Consider the following 20,783-nt stretch of genomic DNA (forward strand, 5'->3'; position numbering starts at 1 on the left):
GGATGAATTCAGTGTGGTCATTAACTCATTCATGCCATGTCTTTTTTTTTTTTTTTTTTTTTTTTTTTTAAAGAGCTCAGAATACAGACATTTTTTTGAAACATCATTTCTTCTCAGTAGAGTTTATGGTAAAAACTGAGCACAGGGGTACATGCCTTTAATTCTAACACTTGGAAGGCAGAGGTAGGCAGATATAGTGAGTTTCAGGCCAGCCAGCCTGGTCTACATAGTGAGTTTCAGGACAGACAGGGCTACATAGTGAGACCTAGTTTCAAACAAAACAAAAGACAGACAGACAGACAGACAGACACAGACACACAGACACACAGACACACAGACACACACAGAGAAAGAGAGAGAGAGAGAGAGAGAGAGAGAGAGAGAGAGAGAGAGAGAGAGACAGGAAACATCACATTCTCTGTATTTTCTTGTTCTGTGAGAAATATTTGTGCTATAGAAGGAGTCTCAGAGAATTCTGGGACTGAATGTTCTTAAGTTTATATCTTAGCTGTAGTGTTGGGTGAAGGTCTCTGCTTTGAGTCATCCTTTGGGGCTATAACTCCAGTCTGAACTATTTTTTTTTCCTGCAACAAATATCACTGGGAATCTCACATGTGACTTCAGAAAAATTTACAATGCTTAAATTCCAAATGGATATTATTGACTTTAATCAATTAAACTTTCCATGATAGTTAAGAACATACTTAAAGGTCCTCATTAAAACCAACAAAGTTCACTGAGACTTCATTCCTCTCCTATTTTCTGCAGCTACCAGAGGAATAACTGCCAGACACTTTTTTGTACATGCATGGCTTTTCCCAGTTCTTCTTGATTACTGTTGTTACCCATGGGAAATATCTCTATATATTTTTGTTTGAAGGAAGCCATCAGCCATGGAGCTGATAGACTTGGGTATCTTATCTCTGAGAGGGAACAATTTGAAGTGGCCTCAGAGCCAACTAGCCATTCCTGTCAATATTTTCAATTGTGAAAATGTCACAATGTTTTGCTATGACTTTTTGGAAATTGCTAAGGTATATTAAGGACTGTTTTGTTTTTTTTTTTTTTTTTTTTTTTTTTTTTTCACATCCAGGTCCCTGTGCACACAAAAGGAAAATTTAAAAGAAGCTCATGACATTCGTCACATGAATGCTAGCAAAAGAATGTGGGTGTTTTCAATTAATTTTGTCTTTTTTTCAACTATCTTATGGGAAACAGATGAGAGACTCACACCTCACTACCATAGAAAGAACATTGGGTGTGAAGTCAAAAGATATTGGGCTTGTGGCAATTTTCTTGCTATGAGAATGTGGGCAAATAGTTTAAACCCTTTTTACATTTAATGAATAAGGTGAAAATAATGTGGTTATATTAATATCAGATTATTGTGAGAGTGAATGGGGGAACAAAGAAAAAAGAAATCCATCCTGAAATATTGGCCATTGTCTAAATATTGATGTGTATTCATTACATGCCTTTGATTACAAGCCAGATAAATAATAGATAGATAAATAATCTATGGCTAAGTAGAGCTAGAATGAGTTTATTAGAAGGATCTTATAGACTCATTGAATTTTTGACGTGGTTTGAAGATGCTATGGATACAACAGGAAATTAGATTTCTATGGGATGGCGAGATGGTTCAGTGTATAAAGGCTCTTGTATCTAATCTTCACAACCCGAGTTTGATCCCTGGGACCCACAATGGTAGAAGGAGAGAAGTGATTTCCTCAAGTTGTTCTCTGACTTTACAGGTACTCCAAGGCATTCATAAACCTCTCTACACAGAATAAATAAGTAAGTAAGTAAATAAGTAGCTAGATAGATAGATGATAAATACAAAGATACATACATACATACATACATAATACATAAACAAGCAATAAATAAATGTAATAAAATTAAACTACATAGAAAAAAATTAGATAGCTTCAGAGATGGAGAAGCAAGCCATGCCAGTGGCCTGAGCAGGAACCATCATGAAGATGCATTGAGTTCTACTTGCATCCAATATCTTTAATGGTCTGATCAGCTTTAAGTACCAGAAGAAATGGAATCTTATGCTTGTCCCTTGGGTGTGGAATGACATGGTCCTTAGTTAATACTACTTTAATATCTCTTGCGAGCGAGCAGTGAATTCTCAAAGAAAGAGTGGTGACAGAAAAAAGAATAGATTCTGGATAGTGGAAAATTCAAGCGAGATATTGACACTCTTGACTGCCCGCTTATGTTACAAAACTGTTTCAAAGTTAATGACTTTGAGCCTCACAAGTCTGTATTATGATCTCCATATACTGACATGTTAAAACTCTAATCTCTAGAATGGGGAGAGTAGGAAGGTGATTCAGTCATGATGCTGGTAGTGTGTAGGTAAGTGTGGCTGGAGAAGCAGGGTTCCTCACGCCAGGCTGTGGGTAGTTGGCTGGGAACACTCTGGGTTCCTCCAGGCTGAAAGTTAGGCATGGCTGCTGTGGCTCACTAAAGGTATCTCCATGGCGCCTCACGGAGGGGACCCAATCACACCAAAAAGTCCATGGATTTTTACAGGCTTTAATGTCATGGTGGGTGGTAGATGGATCTGGATTCACTCTCCCCTCCCCAACCCCCCCCCAAAAAAAGAACAACAACAACAACAACAACAAAAACAAAACAGGGCAGACCTGAGTTAAATAAGGAGGGTGAGAGAGGGGAGGGGATGGGGAAGAATGATTAATTGGCTCCACCCTCTGGCCTTCAGGTACCTCATTAGTATGTAAATCTCTCTAGAGCCCTAGGCACTGTTCCATAGACCTCTCTGTGGGAGTGGTTGTTGGAGGGCTGAAGCTAAATGAAAAGAACCAGGGCCTGGGAGCAGAGCTGAACTCCTGCCTTCCTATAAAGGTGATAAAGGTTCCAAGCCCATGCTCGGTGAAGCACCCAGCTGCTTCTCACAGCCCACCGCCCCACAGTAGTGCTCTCACCAGTGGGATCAATGCCCTTTTGAGAGACAGCCAAGGGTTGGTTGCTTCTTGTGCCCTGTGAACACATAGCAAGAAGGCACCTCCTGTCAACCTGGAAGCAGTTATCACACCAAATCTTCCAGTTCCTTAAGCTTAGACTTTCAAGCCTCCAGAACTTGAGAAAGAGGAAATGACTTTTTAAACTTTTGCTTAAACTATCTCAATACATATATACATTGTTATATATCAGCTCCAATATACTAAGACAGTATCCTGAAATCAATACTTTTTATTTTCTCTGTTTAGGATATAACATACAGTTTTTTTTTTTGTTTTGTTTTGTTTTTTTTTGTTCAAAGCCAATGATGCTGACCTCTGCTTCTTGTAACTAAGAGAATGCCCTATCTTTCTTCTCTGGGAAAGGAAAGGATCACCCCCCTCATTTGACAACTCCCACAAATAGCAGCAATTACGACTCAGACCAAACCTGGTCAATTCTAACTGTGATACCTCAAGCAGAGGTGAGAAAGATGGAGATCTGATTCAGTTTTCCAGGTATCCTTGCTTGGGATTGCTGATATTTTTGGCTGTAGTTACTCTTGAAATCCAGCTTTTCTGGACACTTTGGGAAGTGCTTGGGGTCAGCAGTTGTGTAGTGTCCAGTGTACCAGTGAGCATGGTCATTGTTAAAACATGGTGTCATTCATCCAAAGTGCCCATCTTGCCAGGTTTTTTCCATTTATAGTACTATAGTACTACTTTTTAAAACATTAAAAATTTATACACACACACACACACACACACACACACACACCACACACACACACACAACTATACAAATACAACCTGCTCAGTCTGTTTAGTGTTACTTGTATGATTTCAGGGCTGACTGCTTGGTATTAAATAACCAGTTAGAAAGCCAGTCCCTTGGGAAGACTATTTCTCCCACTGTCACATTCTTTAGTTGCACCCAGTTCTTTGTTTAGGAGTGAGGCCTCATGAGATTTCCTGCTTCCATGTTAGCACGAGTATTGGTATTATACTTCAAGATCTTGCGTAGGCAGCCATGTTGTTAAGGTATGTTAGATAAAGCTTTCCTGCCATTTTCAGGAGGCAGAAATTTACAGCAGATTTACTGTTCTTCTGATTCTCAAAATCTTTCTATACACTTTTTGCATGAGGTTCCCTGAGCCTTCGGTTGTGTTGTAGATGGATCCATTATGGTTAGGTCCCTCAGATCCTCCCAGTCACTGCTGCTCCTGCACTACTCCTTTCTCTTGAGCTTTGCGTTCTTGTCCTGCTGGCAGATGCATTTCTTCTAATTAAAGACACTCAGTGGATATAAACTTGAGGTATGGTGATGCCAGATCTTCCCATCATGTAGAACCACCCGGAAATCTTTCCAAGGATGCCACAAATGATTTGTTTGGGAAATTGCCTTCCCAAATGTCAACTGGATCAGTGTTCGCTGTGAAATCAGAACACATGAGAGTAATCAGATCTGCTGAGAAGAGGACAGTTTGGAATTCTTACTTTCCAAAACATTTCACAATTTCACATGTGGTTTTTCCTGAGAATGCTCTATCATATGGTATCCTGATCCAGTTATAAAAACCCCAGGTCATATGCTACAACTCAGTCAGCCTGCAGTCCAACAAAAATTGTGCTCATTTATAATATATCTAAATTGTTTGGCATTGGCTTATCAATATGCCTTGGCTTATCAAACAGAAAGATTAACATCTAGTTTGTGCATTTGCTTTTACTTGAACCCAGATGTACTTGAAAAAATAATCAAGACATCTTGTTCAAATATTTTTGTTCACTTTTGGGTTATATTCTGGAAAAGGTAGGATAAAATCCCTCTAAAATCTTTTTTTGGTTTGACCTAATGAGTCAAATAAAAAACAGTTTTTCAACACAGCAAAAATATTTTTGGAGCATTGAAGGAAACTTGAAACTCTTGTCTTTTTTTTGTTTGTTGGCGTATTTTGGCAATCACCACAACTGTTTACATGGGGAACATGAGTCAACCTAATTGAACATGATGTCAACGTGTTTTGGAACAAAATCGTGTGGAGAATATGATGAGATTATGCTCTGGCACCAGAAACAAATATGTCAGAGCTGAAAGAGCTGAAAGGGTATTCAACTTTATCCTCTCATTTAAGAAATGAGAGAATTGGGAGCAAGCTGTTGAAACAACATGCCTGAGCAGATAGCTTGTCATTTGCAGAACTCTCATGAATGTGACCTTGTAATTGTCTCCTTCTCTTTCCTACCTTTTCATAGAGATGGGGGCATGTTTTCTCTAGCATATTCTTACATTAATACTGAATATATAAGAAAACAGGCATCCTCAACTTACTACCTAGAAATAGCATCTTGGTAATATACATTAATGGTGTGTGTGTGTGTGTGTGTGTGTGTGTGTGTGTGTGTGTATACTAAATATGTTTGGTTTGGTATGGGTTTTAACTTTTATTTATTCTTGAATGGTTTCATACATGAATTCAACATATCTTGGCCATATCCACCCACAACTTCCCCCTCCCAATCCTAGTTTTAGATTGCTGATTTTTTTGGCCATGGTGACTCTTGAAATCTAGTTGGTCTAGTTTTTCTGGGAACTTTGAGAAGTTGGCAGTTGGTCACTGTCTACTGTATGTCAGTGGGCATAGACCCTGAGAAAACATGCTGCCCTTCTTCCAAAGAGCCTATCTTGCCCATTTTTTCTCCTTATATTACTGCTTTTAAAAGCATTCTAAAAATGTAAATATAATTGCATGTTTTACCCCCAATCCCTTTTCTCCTTACAACCCCTCCAATGTCTCTCCCTCTTGCTCCCTTTCAAGTTCATGTCCTCCCTTACATATGTGTGTGTGTGTGTGTGTGTGTGTGTATATATATATATATATATGAAGTATATATGTGTACATAAATATACAAACACAACCTGCTTAGTCTGTTTAGTGTTACTTGTACATATATGATAACAGGGCTGACTGCTTTGTGTTAAATAACCAATAACACTCTTTAAATAACCCTGGATACTCTTAATATGCAGTCAGTTAACAGCACTGAAGCCATAACATGTCCAGATGACAGAATTCCACAGTTCTCTTCCTCTGCATCGGGTTCTTACATATTTTTTTTGTTCCTCCTTTCGAGATGGTCTTAGAGACTTTAGGTGAAGGGGACATGGTGTGGATGTGTCATTTAGGGCAGACCACTCAACAGACACTTGCCATCACTTTGACCAGTTGGGCATGTCTACATTGACTTATGACTGTAGAGGAAGCTTCTCCCCTAACCTTCAAGTATAAACATAAATATTTAGAAGGCAGTTTGACGACATGTCTATTTAGCAAAATGCTAGTAGGAGGTTTCCCTCTAGGAATAGGGAGCTCTCTAGTAATGAATTTTTGAAAGTTTCCCAGTACCAGGAAGTCATTCCCTCCTGTGGAGCAAACCTCACACCCAATAGAAAGCAGTTGCTTACCTCCATAATCTCTATGTGACTATTTTACTAAGGGGTGTATCTTGTCTTGCAGGTTAGTATTCCAGAGTTCAGGATTCAGCACACATGACTGCTGGTGACCCTTCTCCCTCAGTGGCCTGCTTAGTACCTTCTAGCACCATGAAGCTAGACATCAGAAGGGAAGTTTTCATGTCAATTCCAGCTTGATTTCAGTATTTCCTGTAACCAAAGTGCATTGTGTCTTCAGTAATAAGGTTTTACCATCTATTTTCAGTAGGCAACCAAGAACAAAGACAATAGCCCATGCTGCTTTCTGAGCCTCTCTAGCACCCTTAACCAAGGAAACATCCCACACACCTTGATACTGAGATTTTCATCTAATAACTCTTGGTTCTGAGTAGAATCCATTTCTATGGGAGGGAAATAGACATTTATAGAAACTTGAGATCTGGGAGAAGACATTGAATTTTTCTAAAGGGAAAACTGGGTCTCTTGGATAAAGATAGGGCAACAAGGTAACAATTTTCTCCAGTCCTGACATATTGAGGACAGAGAACATGAATTTTTGTGTGGAGTTTTTGTTTGTTTTGCTTGTTTGTTTGGGGTGGGTTTTTTTTTTTTTTTTTTTTTTTGGTTTTTTGAGACAGGGTTTTTCTGTGTAGCTCTGACTGTCCTGGAACTCACTCTGTAGAGTGACCAGGCTGGCCTCAAACTTAGAAATCTGCCTGCCTCTGCCTCCCAAGTGCTGGGATTAAAGGCGTGTCCCACCACTGCCCAGCTTGTGTGGAGTTTTGATTTTAATAAAATTCAGATCTCCAGGGTCAATGAATAGCAGGTGTCACATGGACTTGTGTTCTAACCTGGGTGTCTGTCACCTAAACTGTGTTCTCAAGATTGTGTCTCCATGGCTTTATCATTGTCCTCTATCAGAGTCCTTTATCAAAGTTTAATTTGCTTGTCTATTCCCATTCTTTTTGAATTCTTTGAATTCTTCAGACATCTTTATAATCATTCTTTTGATTTCTGTGCTTTGACATTTACCTAAGTGTTTTGTTTGTTCCTCTACTTACGGAATTGGTGATCTCTGGGGGAGATATACTCTTGTTTTTTCACATTGCTTGTGTTTTTGTGATGTGCCCTGGGCATTAGGATTTGGTTGTAAATTTTGACATGTTTTCTAAACACACCAGTAGGCAGCATGGAGAAGTTTTGGGGGAGACAAAATGAAGGGAAATGGGCTTCTTATCAGAAGCTTGGGGAGCTGAAAAGTATTCTTTCAGGTGTTCTCCTTGATAGCTTTGAAAAGTCTGGATCCGTAGTCATGTGGGCTGGGTGCCTAGAGAAAGTCTCTAATACAGAGAGAATGGGCTTAAGAGTGAGACTGGGTCATGGGCTTGGCATGCCTGGAAAGACTGTGACATATTCCTGGAGTCTGGGTCCTTATAAAAAATAGGTAGAGTTTTATGCCACCTAGGAAATACTTGGGAGTAGATTGACATGGGCACAAAGCAGGAGAGGGGCCTATCTGGTGGTAAAGTTAGTGTGAAGTCTCCAAAAAGTGGGTAGGGGACTTGGGGTGCCTGTGAAGACAAAGGAGTGGGGTCTCATTTGTGATGGGGGCAATGTGCAATCTTAGGCCCATTGCCTTATCTACAATAGAGATAAAGCAATTGCTGGTCTCATAATGTTGCTGTAAAATTACAATATTTATTGTAAAAACACACCACACCCTAGTCTGTGAGATGGGTAAATAAATATCCCTTGTTCTATTGCATGCTATCAAGAGGTATAGTCTATCTCTTTACTTTACGGCATCTGGAATAATCTTTAACTTTAATGTGATGTGTGAGTTCTAAGGTGTCAGCCTTTGTTTTTGTGAAGCCTTTTTTCTGGGACCACCATAAATGGAAACCAAGCAAGACTATTGAAAGATGACTGGCCACATAGAGAAGTGATCTGCTCCAGCCTACACGTTGCTGAAATGGCAAATTAGAATGATGCTGTCTTGAACCTTCCAGCTGAGGCAAACTTCCATCTGAGTACAGACACATGCACAGCCCAGAATATAAATCATACATGCATGCATAGGCATCTGGTAAGACTCAGTCTTCCTGTGTCTGTGTCCGTTTTCAATTTGGTTTTCCCTGGGAATGATTTCCTTTGGTGGTCTGCCTCATTATAAGCCCCTGTGTCTGTCTACTCCTTTTCCAGCCACATAACTGGGTACACCAAGGACACTTTTCTGCAGTGCTGGTGACCTTTGGTATGCAGACATTAGCAAGCGTCTGTGCCCTTCCAGAGTTCTACCCAGGGCCACTGCCCCACGGATGCTTAGAGCGTGCAATATCCTAACTCTTGTCTTCACAATATTCTAATAAGGAAACTATTTTTTTTTCCTTTTGCCTTCCATTTTATAAAAATTGTAACCTGTGCTGGTGAGAAGGCTCAGTAGGTAAAGACACCAAAGCTACCAAACCTGATGACCCAAGTTGGATTCCTGGGACCCATATAGTGGACGGAGAGAACAGAGTACGACAAGCAGCCCTCGGACCTCTGCACATGCCATTGCATGTGTGGGAATGTTCATGCACATACATACAAATAAATAAGTGTACTTAAACATGTTAAAAGTCACCAGTTGCTAATGATTTTGGAAGACTTGGGTCGTGTTAGAGGCAGAGTCGCTGCTCTGTCTGGTAGGTGCTCTTTTGGACTTTGTGTACTCACTTCCATGATGAGTGATATAGGAGCGTTTGACAATCACAACAGATCGGGATGTCCTCACCTTAGAGTCCTTGTTTCAGGATGAAGCATCTCAACTCTTATTCTTTTTTCTCTATTGCAAAATGGAATGTTTCAGGCTTTCATTTGATCTGATCCCCAAAGCAGCATCTTGGGTTGGAAGAACTATATTAACTGAAGGTTGTGTATAAAGTGCAAAGTAGCCCAAATAAGATGCAGTAAGGATCGATGGTCAGTAGTGGAGGCCATGCCATGCTTTTGACATCAGACTAGGAGGACAGCTAACCATGAGGGAAGTGGAAATCAAAATTTCAAGAAATACCAAGTTCCACGTGGCATGGGCAACAGGAAAATTATAACACGTGTTGGTACATGTGGAGAACGTAACATCCTTATGTACTGCTAGTGGGGGCTTAAAATGTAACAGCCACATCTAAAAACAGGAAAGCAATGGCAGCAATGCCTGTGTTTTCAACACTTGGGAAGGAGAGGTTTAGAGGACCACGTGTTCCAGCCCAGCCTGGACTACATCACATGACACTCTAGAAACAAGCGAAAATCTCCAAATCAAAACTAACCAACAACCAAACAAACAAACAACTGGCTCTTCCCAGAGCTAAAAACAGAGCTGAGAGTACAAACCAGCAGTAGACTACGTTAAAAAGCTAAAAGTGCGATTTCCATGTAATTTAACAGTCTCTCCATTAAACAGTATAGAATAGAAATGAAATGTTTGTTCATGTAAAGCCTTGATAGGAGTGTGCTTAGTAGCATGTGCATAATATAGCAGAGGTGAAAAGAAGTCACATCTGATGGATAGATAAATAAACATGGGCTATCCATGTCAATGGAATATTATATAACCATAAAAGGAAATTAGGTACTGGCCCTTAGAGCATCATGCTAAGTGAAAGAAACCAGATGCCAAGTATCACATATTATATAATTCCATTTATATAAAATGTCCTTAATAGGTAAAACCACAGAGACAGTAAAAGATCCATGGCTGCCCAAGGCTGTAAGGAGACCCAAGGTAACGACTACACAATGTAACATTTCTTTCTGGAGTGGTAAAAGTGCTCTAAAATGGACTGATGATGAACATCCCCCTCTGTGAAAATACAGCCAATACATCACATTCTTAAAGCAGATGGATTATATGGTATGAGAGCCATGTTTCAACAAAGCTATTAAGAAAAAAAAAAAAAAAGGAAGGAGATGAAAGCCTTGACTGGATATATCAGCATGCCAAAAGCTGAGCTAGTGAGAATGATATTTATGTTGAGGGGGAGAAATAGCCAGAATATATATAAGATGCGAGAATGAAAGACCAGAACACCCAGGTTCATCTCCATTGTGAACCCTTGAAGCTGGAGCCTGGACTGAGGGCTCTGATTGCTAAACACTCGGGACAGTCTTCGTTTCAAACATTCATCTTAAAGGCCTGGATGCTGGCTCCCCAAATTGTAGAGCACAGAAAAAAAATGAGGCTGCCCAGGGCTGTAGGAAGACAGGAAGTAATGACGACACTATGTAACATTTCTTTCTGGAGTTGGAGGGGACTGATGATAACGATAGTGTGTTTCTCCACATTTATCAACATACAGTTACTTCCGGGTGCCAAGAGTGGGGAAAGAGAGAGGAGCTAGTCTTTATTCTGATCACCTTTCTGATCACTTAATATAGTTGAAGCACTAGCCAGTTAGGGTCTCTGTCATTTTCCCATGTGGGGGTATCCTGATTTTAAATCTTAAATTTTGAGCATATTGGGGCTGAAGGAACAGTGATCATTTGGTCATGTAGCACACAAATAGCAACATCAGCACAGAAAGCCCAAAGAGCCTCTCAGCATAGCATGACACACACATATTAGTGTAATTCAGAATCCCCAAATCTGACAACGCAGGGATCTGCCAAAGGGAGTTCGCGGCTTGCAGACTTAAGAACAGACAAAAGCCCAGAGCTGCAACCCCCGAGGCAACACAAATTGCGGCTCTCCAGGTCAAGTTTGATGAATGATATTTGGCGAAAGTAAGGGGAACAGGTCATGAGCCCTGCCACCCAGGGTCAGAACTCCAAGAGAGTCCTGCTGACTACTGGTGCCCCATCCAGTAGTCAGATAGGGACTATCCTTTCCCTTTTAGTCCTCCCAGCAAGCTGCGCTGCTGCCTCTGAGAGCCCCCTTGGCACTGGAGGATGGCTTTATGTAACAGGACTCCAAGCAGCTGCTGTGAGCTCGGAGGTCAGGCGAACGGTGGGCTGAGGATGTAAGGACACCTGCCTCTTGCAGGGAAAGATGAGCAAATAACAACATTTGTTGCCTTGAATGTGAGTGGCCCAGGCAGCATGTGTGAGGCCCTTGCAGATCTATTTGCTTCGTGAGCATGGGTCCCTCTTTTCATATCTGGAGCAGGGAACAGATGTTCCATCAAAAGACACATTTAAAATAAAGATAATTATGCAGTAAGAGGCTTAATTACATCAGCTTATTCAGGTCCACTTAATTGCCTGACAGCCCAAGTGCCTCCCACTTATTTGCGGCAGAGGCTCTCGTGTTTTGCTGGTTTATCAAACCCTTTGACGGCTGGAGGAAGATGTTATTGACTTAGCAATTCAGAAAATATCAATTCCTCATATACAGCTGGTAGAGGAAAATGTAAATATTTTTAACAAGCAATAAAGAATCATCGTTTTCCTAGTGCCGGCTTATGGTGTCCTATAAATGATTAATAACTGCAATGACTCACAAAGGTAAGACCCAAGTAGATATTTCATCTTTAGCTGTCTCTTGGTCATATTTGCAGCCTTCCTGTCATATTAAAATCCTGGGGAGAAGGTGATTTGGTAATTTAAAGAGGCCATTTGCCTTACGTGACAATCAGGCAATTGACCCCAAGAAAGCAGTTTTATGGATCTATTTTCAACTCTCCTTAACTTTAAAGGAATAGATTAGTTCTGTTCCAGACCGATGTCCTGCCTCTCTCTTTGGCCCTGTAAATTACCAGTCTTTTCAAAGCACTCATTTCACTTGCTATTTCTATTTTTCTCTCACTATTCATTTTTTTTCCTGCCAAAGCTTCCAAATGAACCCCTGCTCATCTCAGTTCTATGAAGGCAGAAAGAAAGGAAGAAAGAAAGAAAGAAAGAAAGAAAGAAAGAAAGAAAGAAAGAAAGAAAGAAAGAGAATAGAAACAGTTCTTAAAAGCCTCAAACAAATGAAATTCTGATTTTTGTTCCCCCCAAGTCAACATCCATTCTGTGGCCACAGCCCTTATGTACACACTTCTATCACCGATTCCAGGAAATGCTTCTGCCTGCATTTACCCTGAAGCCAGTAGGGATCCTAACGGGAGGCAGATGGTACATCCGTGCTCACTGATTGAAGGGAAGACAATGAAAAGATGAACACAGGCAGGATTCCCATGTCTGTTTCATAACAGAGAGGATGTGAAATTAACCTAGGTGTCTACAATGCATAGCGAAGATGTACTGCATAAATGCAATGGTATAATACTGACCTATAAAACAACGAAGCTTCCATTTGCCATAGCATGGATGAGCCTGGAGGACTCTATATAAACTGAAATAAGCCAGACACAGAAATACAGATACTGAATAGAAGTAGAAGTTTGGTTATCTGTGGCTAGAGGAAGAGGAGAGGGGAAGAGATGGTTAATGGGTACAAAATGAATACTTGGAAAGAAAAAATAGCTTTTAATAGCTATGTTGGATAATAGTCACTTCGGTTGACAATAATCAATTAAATATTTATAAACAGCTTGTAGAGAGGATTTTTACATATTATCAACAAAGACATATGACTTCTGATGACTATGTCAATTATTCTTATTTGATTATACATTATATATTCATTAAAACCAATATAGTGCATTCCATGAACATAAAAATCTGTCAATTAAAAAAAAAAACTTTAGAATAAAGAAGAGAAAGATGAGGTGAGGCACAGGGCAAGAAGAAGGAATGCTAAGCATTAGAGAAATGTGTCACTTCAGAGACAAAAGAGCATGAGGCACTGCCTGCCAGAAGCTGTGGGCTTCGGATAAGGGTGTGGAGAACCTGGGTCAATGCAGAAGGGAGGCATCCAGGGGAATCAATACGATGTCTTCACTCTACCCAGATCTCTACCCAGATCTGCACCGGATCTCCTTGCTGGTGACCTTAAACCCACTCTCAGAGACCAGAGCGTCATAGGTACTATTCATGTAAGTCCATCTCCCAGGTTACTGAGCACAGCAGGACTCCAGTGGAAAATGGGAAATCTGCATGTTATCACCACCTTCTTGATCTCATTCACTGGCATATCATCCGTGATTATCTCCTAAATATCTATTCCCAGAGGCTCTGCTGGACTTCTCTTCCACCTTAGACTGGATCATATGGTCCTCAGTTTTGGGGGCCACCTCAATATTGACTATATTTACTTCTTTCTTTCCTAAACCCCCCCCCCCCTTTGCTTGATGTTTTCATATTAAAAGAAGATCATGCATTCAGTTCTCCCAGAACTCATTCTGTGGCTTAATGTTCTCTTCCCAGTGTTAGGGTGGAATGATCATCTTCATTTCTTCAACTATATCCAGACCAGAGAGTTTTATGTTCTGTGGATCCCAACTCTGAATTCTGTACACTCTTCCTTCTCTTCCTTCACTCTATGGGCAAACAAAAGGCAGTGTCCTTTCTTGAGCCACTTCCTTTTTGTTTGTGTTCCTTTTGCTTCTATTATTTAACTGCGACACTATGTCATCTATGTGCTTCTGCATTTATCTTTCTGAAACAGATTGCATTTTGACAAACTTCCAGGTAAAGGTCTTAGCATTAACTAAACCCTACAGTTCCAAAGCCAAGGCTGGCTATTCCATACCACCTCCCCTCAGTTCCACCTTCTAACCTTATAGCATACTACAGAATTGCTCAAGGCATTTTGTACATGTCTGTGTTTATAATGTAAACAAATCCTACTCTCAGCTTCCAACAGGCTTTTAAACCCCACTGAATACAGGAATCATGGCTGCTCAAGATGCTGAGACTTAAATGGCTTCAGTGATTATGCCACTCCATCTAAGGCTCAGGGAAAATTCTAGAAGTGGGGTGGAAAGAACATAATAGTCTAAAGATAGGGAAAAAGGCAGCAAAATGTTGTCTATTTTTTAGGACCTGATATAACCAATGCAATCATGATCTCTTAGCAGCCAAAGTTGCCCGCACTGAGCCCGTGCCAGAGCAGACCTGTCCATAGTCAGCCATGGAACAGGGGGGTAGTGACAAGGGTTTATTCTTCCCTGCTAAATTATTGGGTACTGATAGATTCTAGGGAGGGGTAGAAATTGTTTATGCTTACATACTGACTGATATATAGTTCCAAACACAGGATCACAGAGATAGCCTTGGTGAAACTTATTGAGCCACAAAAGAAAGTTTAAAAAAAACCATCAATGTGTGAACAGGGGAGTGGTAAAGGAGGTTGGAAGGACTTAGAGAGAGCAGGGAGTGACAGTAATCAGAATATACTACATATATGTATGAAAATGTCAAAGACAAATTTAATAACAGTTGTTTTAAAGTGTTTTAAGTCATTCAAGTTCATATTTTACACTTCTCATCAGGGCAAGGGAGAGAGTATAGTGGGTAAAATAGCTTATCATACAAGTTGAGGACCAGGATTTGGACACCCAGGTCAATATAAATACCAGGTGGACAAGGTATTCTTCCTATAATCCCAGAATGTGGGAAACAGAGACAGGGGATCCCCAGAGCAAGCTGGCTGGCTAGATTGGTGAGTTCTGGGTTCACGAGATAGATCCTGCATCAATCCATGGTGGTGAAAAACTAAGGAAGAAATCTGACACCATCAGCCTCTGACCTGTGCGTGCGTGCGTGCACACACACACACACACACACACACACACACACACACATATAGAGACACACACACACAAGTGCACACATATACACCCACATGTAAGAACACTCACATATGTAGGTATACCACAAACACATATCTACACATAAAATCATACTTCTCTTCAATCACTCCACACCCTCCGACTTCTCTATTCCTTTAAAATACATTATTACAACTATAGAGGAAAGAGGTAATTCATATTACAGAAGAACTGACGGTACAGGTGTGTGAGCTCATTTCTGCACTCTTGAAAAACAATTGCATCATCAGGAAGGGCCAACAGTGCTAGTGGACTCTGTCGATCCAAGTGTCCTATCCTTGGATCATCAGTCTCTGGGGCAGCACACATGCCTAGAAAAGTAACCAAGGCCACTGGTAGAGACAGCTTCCTCTCCTAACTCCTGTAATCCATGACAGTCACATGTGGGGCTTTCTTTGATATTTCACATCCTCTCCTCCCACAGTCCTGATGGTGGATGAACATTTCCCACGAGATACGTGATGCTCAAAGCTTCATCATCCCTCCTTTCCTCTCAAATTGGTAATGGCTTCCACAACTTTTCTCAGGCACTCTTAGCTCTTTGGCTAACTGATATTTTGATATTTAGGTAGTTGTTCCAAGTTGATTACAAGGGTATGAGAACTTTGCTCAAATCCCTTCATTTCCACAAGCTTGCTTATCATCACTTGCCTCAGAACGAAGTTTCATGGGACAGTGTAACTGGCCCCACAGTATGTGGCTATGTACCTTGTATAACCTATAACTTTCCCAGACATCATCAAAACTACAGCTTCTGTATAGAGCAACTCATTCATCCCTCAGCTCTTCCTCCGCGTCAAGAAGGCAGTCCTCTAGGTGCTACAGACAACTCAAGTGGTCTTTTTAAATTCTTTAGGTATCCTCTGTGAGGGAGAGAAAACATGGTGGCAAACACTATAAAGACTTCACAGTGGAACAGGCTTTGTGCTGATAAGAAATTTCACTTAACACCCCTGCAGTGGGAGATAGTGCTGTTAGCACACACTGTTTTTAGGCAAGTAAACTGAAGTCCAGAGAACACATCACAATTTGCTTAAACTCATGTGGATATTAAAGGGCTGAGTGAGAATTCATAAGTGAGTTTCAGATTAAAACTCCACATGTCCCTCCACAGCAGGTCGGTTTAAATAACCCTCTAGTTGTTTACATCTGTTTAACAAACTCAGTTGTTGTTGTTGTTTTTTAAAGATAACTAACCATTTTTATTAATTCTTTAGAAATTTCACATAATGTAGTTTGGTCATATTTGGTCCCCAACTCCTTCTAGATCCATCCTCCTTTATCTAAACAATTTTGTGTCTTTATTTAAGTAGGTTTTTATTAAAAGTCATGGAATCCAATTTATGTTTCAAATACACTCTTGGGTATGTGGCCAGCCACTGGAGTGTGGTCAGGATACCAATGTCCACAACCTTTAAAAAACAACAACAACAACATAGTCCCTCTTTTCTAGAAGCTATCAATTTTCAATAATGCTTTAGGTAGGGGTGGGAACTCATCTTCCCTTCATCACATCAGGACTTTATTTGTCCTGAGCTTTCGTAGGTCCTGTGCTACCAGAACCACGTGAGTTCCTACATGCAACTACCCTGTTGTAGCCTGTCCACCTGGGGAGTGGCACTATTAGAAGGTGTGGCCCTGTTGAAGTAGGTGTAGCCCTATTGGGGTAGGTCTGTCATTGTGGGTGTGGGCTTTAAGACCCTCATCTTAGTTGCCTGAGAGTCAGTCTTTCATTAGCAGCCTTCAGATGAAGATGTAGAACTCTCAGCTCTGCCTGCACCATGCCTGGCTGGATGCTGCCATGCTCCCTATCTTGATGATAATGGACTGAATCTCTGAACCTGTAAGCCAGCCCCAATTAAATGTTGTCTTTATAAGAGCTGCCTTGAACATGGTGTCTGTTCACAGCAGTAAAATCTTAAGACATTACCCCCCCCCCCAAAAAAGGGGTTTTCTTGTGGTCACTCAGGAACTCTGCAACTTACAGTCTTATTCCTTCTCTTTCTGTGATGATCCTTGAACACTGCTGGGGAGGGAGGGTGTGATCCACTTGTCCTGCTTAGAACTGAGTATTCTGCACTCTCAGCTTTCTTTTATTTTTGAGATTATAATAAAATTACATCATCTCTTCCCTTTCCTCCCACTAAGCCCTCCCATACAACCCTCCTTGGTATTTTTCAGATCAATGGCCTCTCTTTTCATTAATTGTTGTGACATGTATATATGTATATATTTCTAAATGCAACCTGCTCAGTCTGTGCAATGTTGCTTGTATGTGTGACTTCAGGGCTGACTAGGTGGTGTTGTGTAGACAGCGTTTGTGCTCTTCCTTGGGGAAGACTATTTCTCCCATTCTGGGAATTCCCTTAGTTGGCAATACGGGCTTTCCCCTATCTACTACATCACGTCTACTGCAGTTTTCCTTGTTCTACTCATATTTAGGCAGTCATGTTGGTGATAATTTATGGGTGTAGCTTCTGACATTACTAGGGAACACAGAGCAAAGCCCCTGATACTGTGACTCTTACACTCTTTCTGCCCCCTTCCCTGAGCCTTAGGTGCAGGAGTGTTTTGTATGTGTCCATTACGGTTGTGCCCCAAAACTCCATTCTGCCGTCTCACAGTCTCACATAAGCCTACATTTTGATGAGTTGTGAATCTCTGTGTTAATCTCCTGATTAACTGAAGAAAGAAGCTTCTCTGGTAAAGGATGAGAGATTCACTAATCTACGAGGAGTGGTCTTGATATTGTTATCTACAATAGTAGTAGGTTCTCTTCTAGGGCCTAGGATCTGTCTCACCATGGATTCTTGATCCCATTAATGATACCAGGAATTGGTTTCATCTTGTAGAGGAGGCCTTAAATCCAGCCAGTAAGTGGTTGGTTATTACTGTGATGTTCTTACCACAAACACATCAGAAGATATCTCTTGTGAGTCTGGTTTTTATTGTAGTTTTTCAGATTGAAAGATGAGTAAGATTGATAATTACCTTTCTCCCCCAGTAGCATGCACCGTCCCTTCCAGCACCATGAAAGCTAGCCACTGGGAGAGACGTTTCGAGGTGCATGCTGGTCTGATTTTGCAATCGTCTATAACTCAGGAATGTGTTCATTCCAGCATTAGGGCCTTGCCATCCATTCACAGAAGCAATCGATTATGTTTGGAGATTTATGGAACCTCACTGATCAACAACATAAAAAGATATAAGCAATTCCTGGCACTGGCTTTTCTGAGTTAGCTTTTAGGGACATTTTCAACTGGTAAAAGATGAATTTCATTTTAACTTCTTTTAAAACTTTTTATTGATTCTTTTTGTGAGTTTCACACCATCCACCCAAGTCCTGTTCATCTCCCTGTCCCCTCATACCTTCCCTTCCCTCTTGCAACCCCCCGAAAATAAAACACACACACACACACACACACACACACACACACACACACACACACAGTTTGTGTGTACAAAGCATAGAAAACATCTCATTGTGAAACCTGTATTACGTTATAGTGTGTCCCACAGTATACCCCTGTCCATACATCTTCACTTGCAAATGTTCATTGCAATGAGTCTAGTTTGAGATCTCTGGCTTCTGTGACACCATCAATATTGGAACCTTACCGAAGCTCCTCCCAGTTACCCTGTGTCATGGAGATCCTGCAGCTCTGGATCAGCAGGATTGGCCTTGTCACATACCCCATATGTTCATAGATGATATAGATTTGGGGTTGGGCCAATTCAGGGCCCTGGACCTGGGTGCTAGCTGAGCTGATCAACATGCTGGCTCTCCCTTATCTATTCCACTGGGCAAGTTCTTCGGCACTGCTCTGGCTAGGCCACCCAGTGCTCCCCTGAGCAGGAGACAGGGTCAGCTTTCCTATTCTTGTGCCCTAGGCTGGCTCACCCATGCCCATGGCTCTAGAGCCAGCTCACTATGCAGCCCAGTCAGTCGCTAATGCTGAAGCCTGTGATGGGATGGGACGGCTCTCACAGTCCCACACCGTCAGGGCTGGCTTACCTGTGCCTTCCACATCAGGGTCAGCTCTACTGTGTTGCGCAGTCAAGGTTCAGGGCTTGCTTTTCTGAGTGCTGCAGCTCGTGAGGGACAGGGCCGGCTCATCTGTTCCCATGACCCTGGGGCCAGCTCTCCTGACTGCTTCAGGTGACAAGGTATGGGGTGGGGGTATCAACCCTGCACCCCCAGCACCTCTGGCAGACAAAGGGTTGGTCCAGCTCTCCTGCCCTTGGGGCTGGCTCATCTTTGCCGCTACCACCCAGGTCATCTCGGCTGTGCTGTCCCAGTAAGGTGCAGAACACATTCATTCTTTCCTGGTGCTGCAGCTGGTGAAGGACAGGGCTAGCTCTCCCGTGCACACTTGTGGGCATGATTCTCAACTGCTGGAGTCAGCTATCCACCGTCACAACCTCAGCCAGCTCACCCACACGCTTGCCACCAGAGCCAAGGCGCAGGGTCCATTCACCCTAGTGCCGCTGCGGGTGATGGGTGAGAGGTTGGGTTAGCTCTCCAGAGAGCTACAGCCAGTGAGGGGTGGGGCCAGCTCTGCACAGCATCCATCATCCCTGGTGGCTTCGCAAATCAGGGAAATCACCATGTTCTCTAGTGGTAATATGAGCCATGGACATTGATGCTGTCACGGATTCAGATATAAACTTAAGCTGCTGCTCAGGCTGAGACCCCAGTGTGACCTCAGGTGATAAGGCTGGCCACTTACGATAGGCTACTTCTCTCTACCCTCCAGTCTCCCGTTGAGTCTCTTCATAGTGTTCAAGCTGCTTCACGTCTCCTTCTCTCCCATCTGTCCACCACACACGTGCACATTCTGGTTGTTCCTGCTGCAGGCTGGCTAATCAGCTGGCAGTCCCTGGCTGACACTGATGCATGGCATGGCAATGAATAAGTGTCTATGGTGTGCCTGTTATGTGCACCAGAGAGCAAGTCTGTGGGTGGCATGGTGGTTGCAGGTCTTTGTCTGTCTTCTTTCTTCCTTGCTGGGCTGTGTGGTAGTAGACAGAGTTCTGTGTGTCTATGGCCCACCTGTGCCATGAGTTGGAGGGAAGGTTTGTGGGCATCCTGCTTCATATGAGCTGTGTGACATGGCAAAATCCAGGTCTCTGTCTGTCTTCCACCTCCCGCGCTTCACTGCCTGAATCTGATTTGATTTTTATATGTCCTAGGCATAAAACAGCTTTGGCTACTGTCATGGTTTGAATATGCTTGGGAGTGGTACTATTAGGAGGTGTGGCCTTGTTGGAGTAAGTGTGTCACTGTGGGTGTGGGCTTTAAGACCCTCATCCTAGATGCCTAGAAGTCAGTATTCTGCTAACAGCCTTCAGATGAAGATGTAGAACTCTCAGCTCCTCCTGAATCATGCCTGCCTGGATACTGCCATGTTTCCACCTTGATGATAATGAACTGAACCCCTGAACATGAAAGCTAGCCCCCGTTAAATGCTGTCCTTGTAAGAGCTGCCTTGGTCATGGTCTCTGATCACAGCAGTAAAACCCTAACTAAGACAGCCACCAAGCCAGTCTTCAACCTAGGATGATCAAAGGACTGCCAACTGCTCTGCCACTGATTGATATAAGAACAACACTGATGGGCAGTGGTGGTGCATGCCTTTAATCCCAGCACTTGAGAGGCAG

General features: G+C 42.0%; 1 long non-coding RNA gene across 1 annotated transcript in view; it reads right to left on the reverse strand.

Annotated features, from left to right (window-relative positions):
- Positions 1 to 1,109: 1,109 nt before the first annotated feature.
- The window catches only part of LOC143434310 (uncharacterized), a 31,776-nt gene continuing 12,102 nt past the window's right edge, over positions 1,110 to 20,783 (reverse strand). The window contains exons 2-3 of the long non-coding RNA XR_013103719.1: positions 6,442 to 6,639; positions 1,110 to 4,407 (exon numbers count right to left, since the gene is read on the reverse strand). This is a non-coding gene — a long non-coding RNA (uncharacterized LOC143434310). The remainder of the gene's footprint in view (positions 4,408 to 6,441; positions 6,640 to 20,783) is intronic.

This window comes from Arvicanthis niloticus, chromosome 14 (assembly GCF_011762505.2).
Source record: "Arvicanthis niloticus isolate mArvNil1 chromosome 14, mArvNil1.pat.X, whole genome shotgun sequence".
NCBI classification, from domain to species: domain Eukaryota; kingdom Metazoa; phylum Chordata; class Mammalia; order Rodentia; family Muridae; genus Arvicanthis; species Arvicanthis niloticus.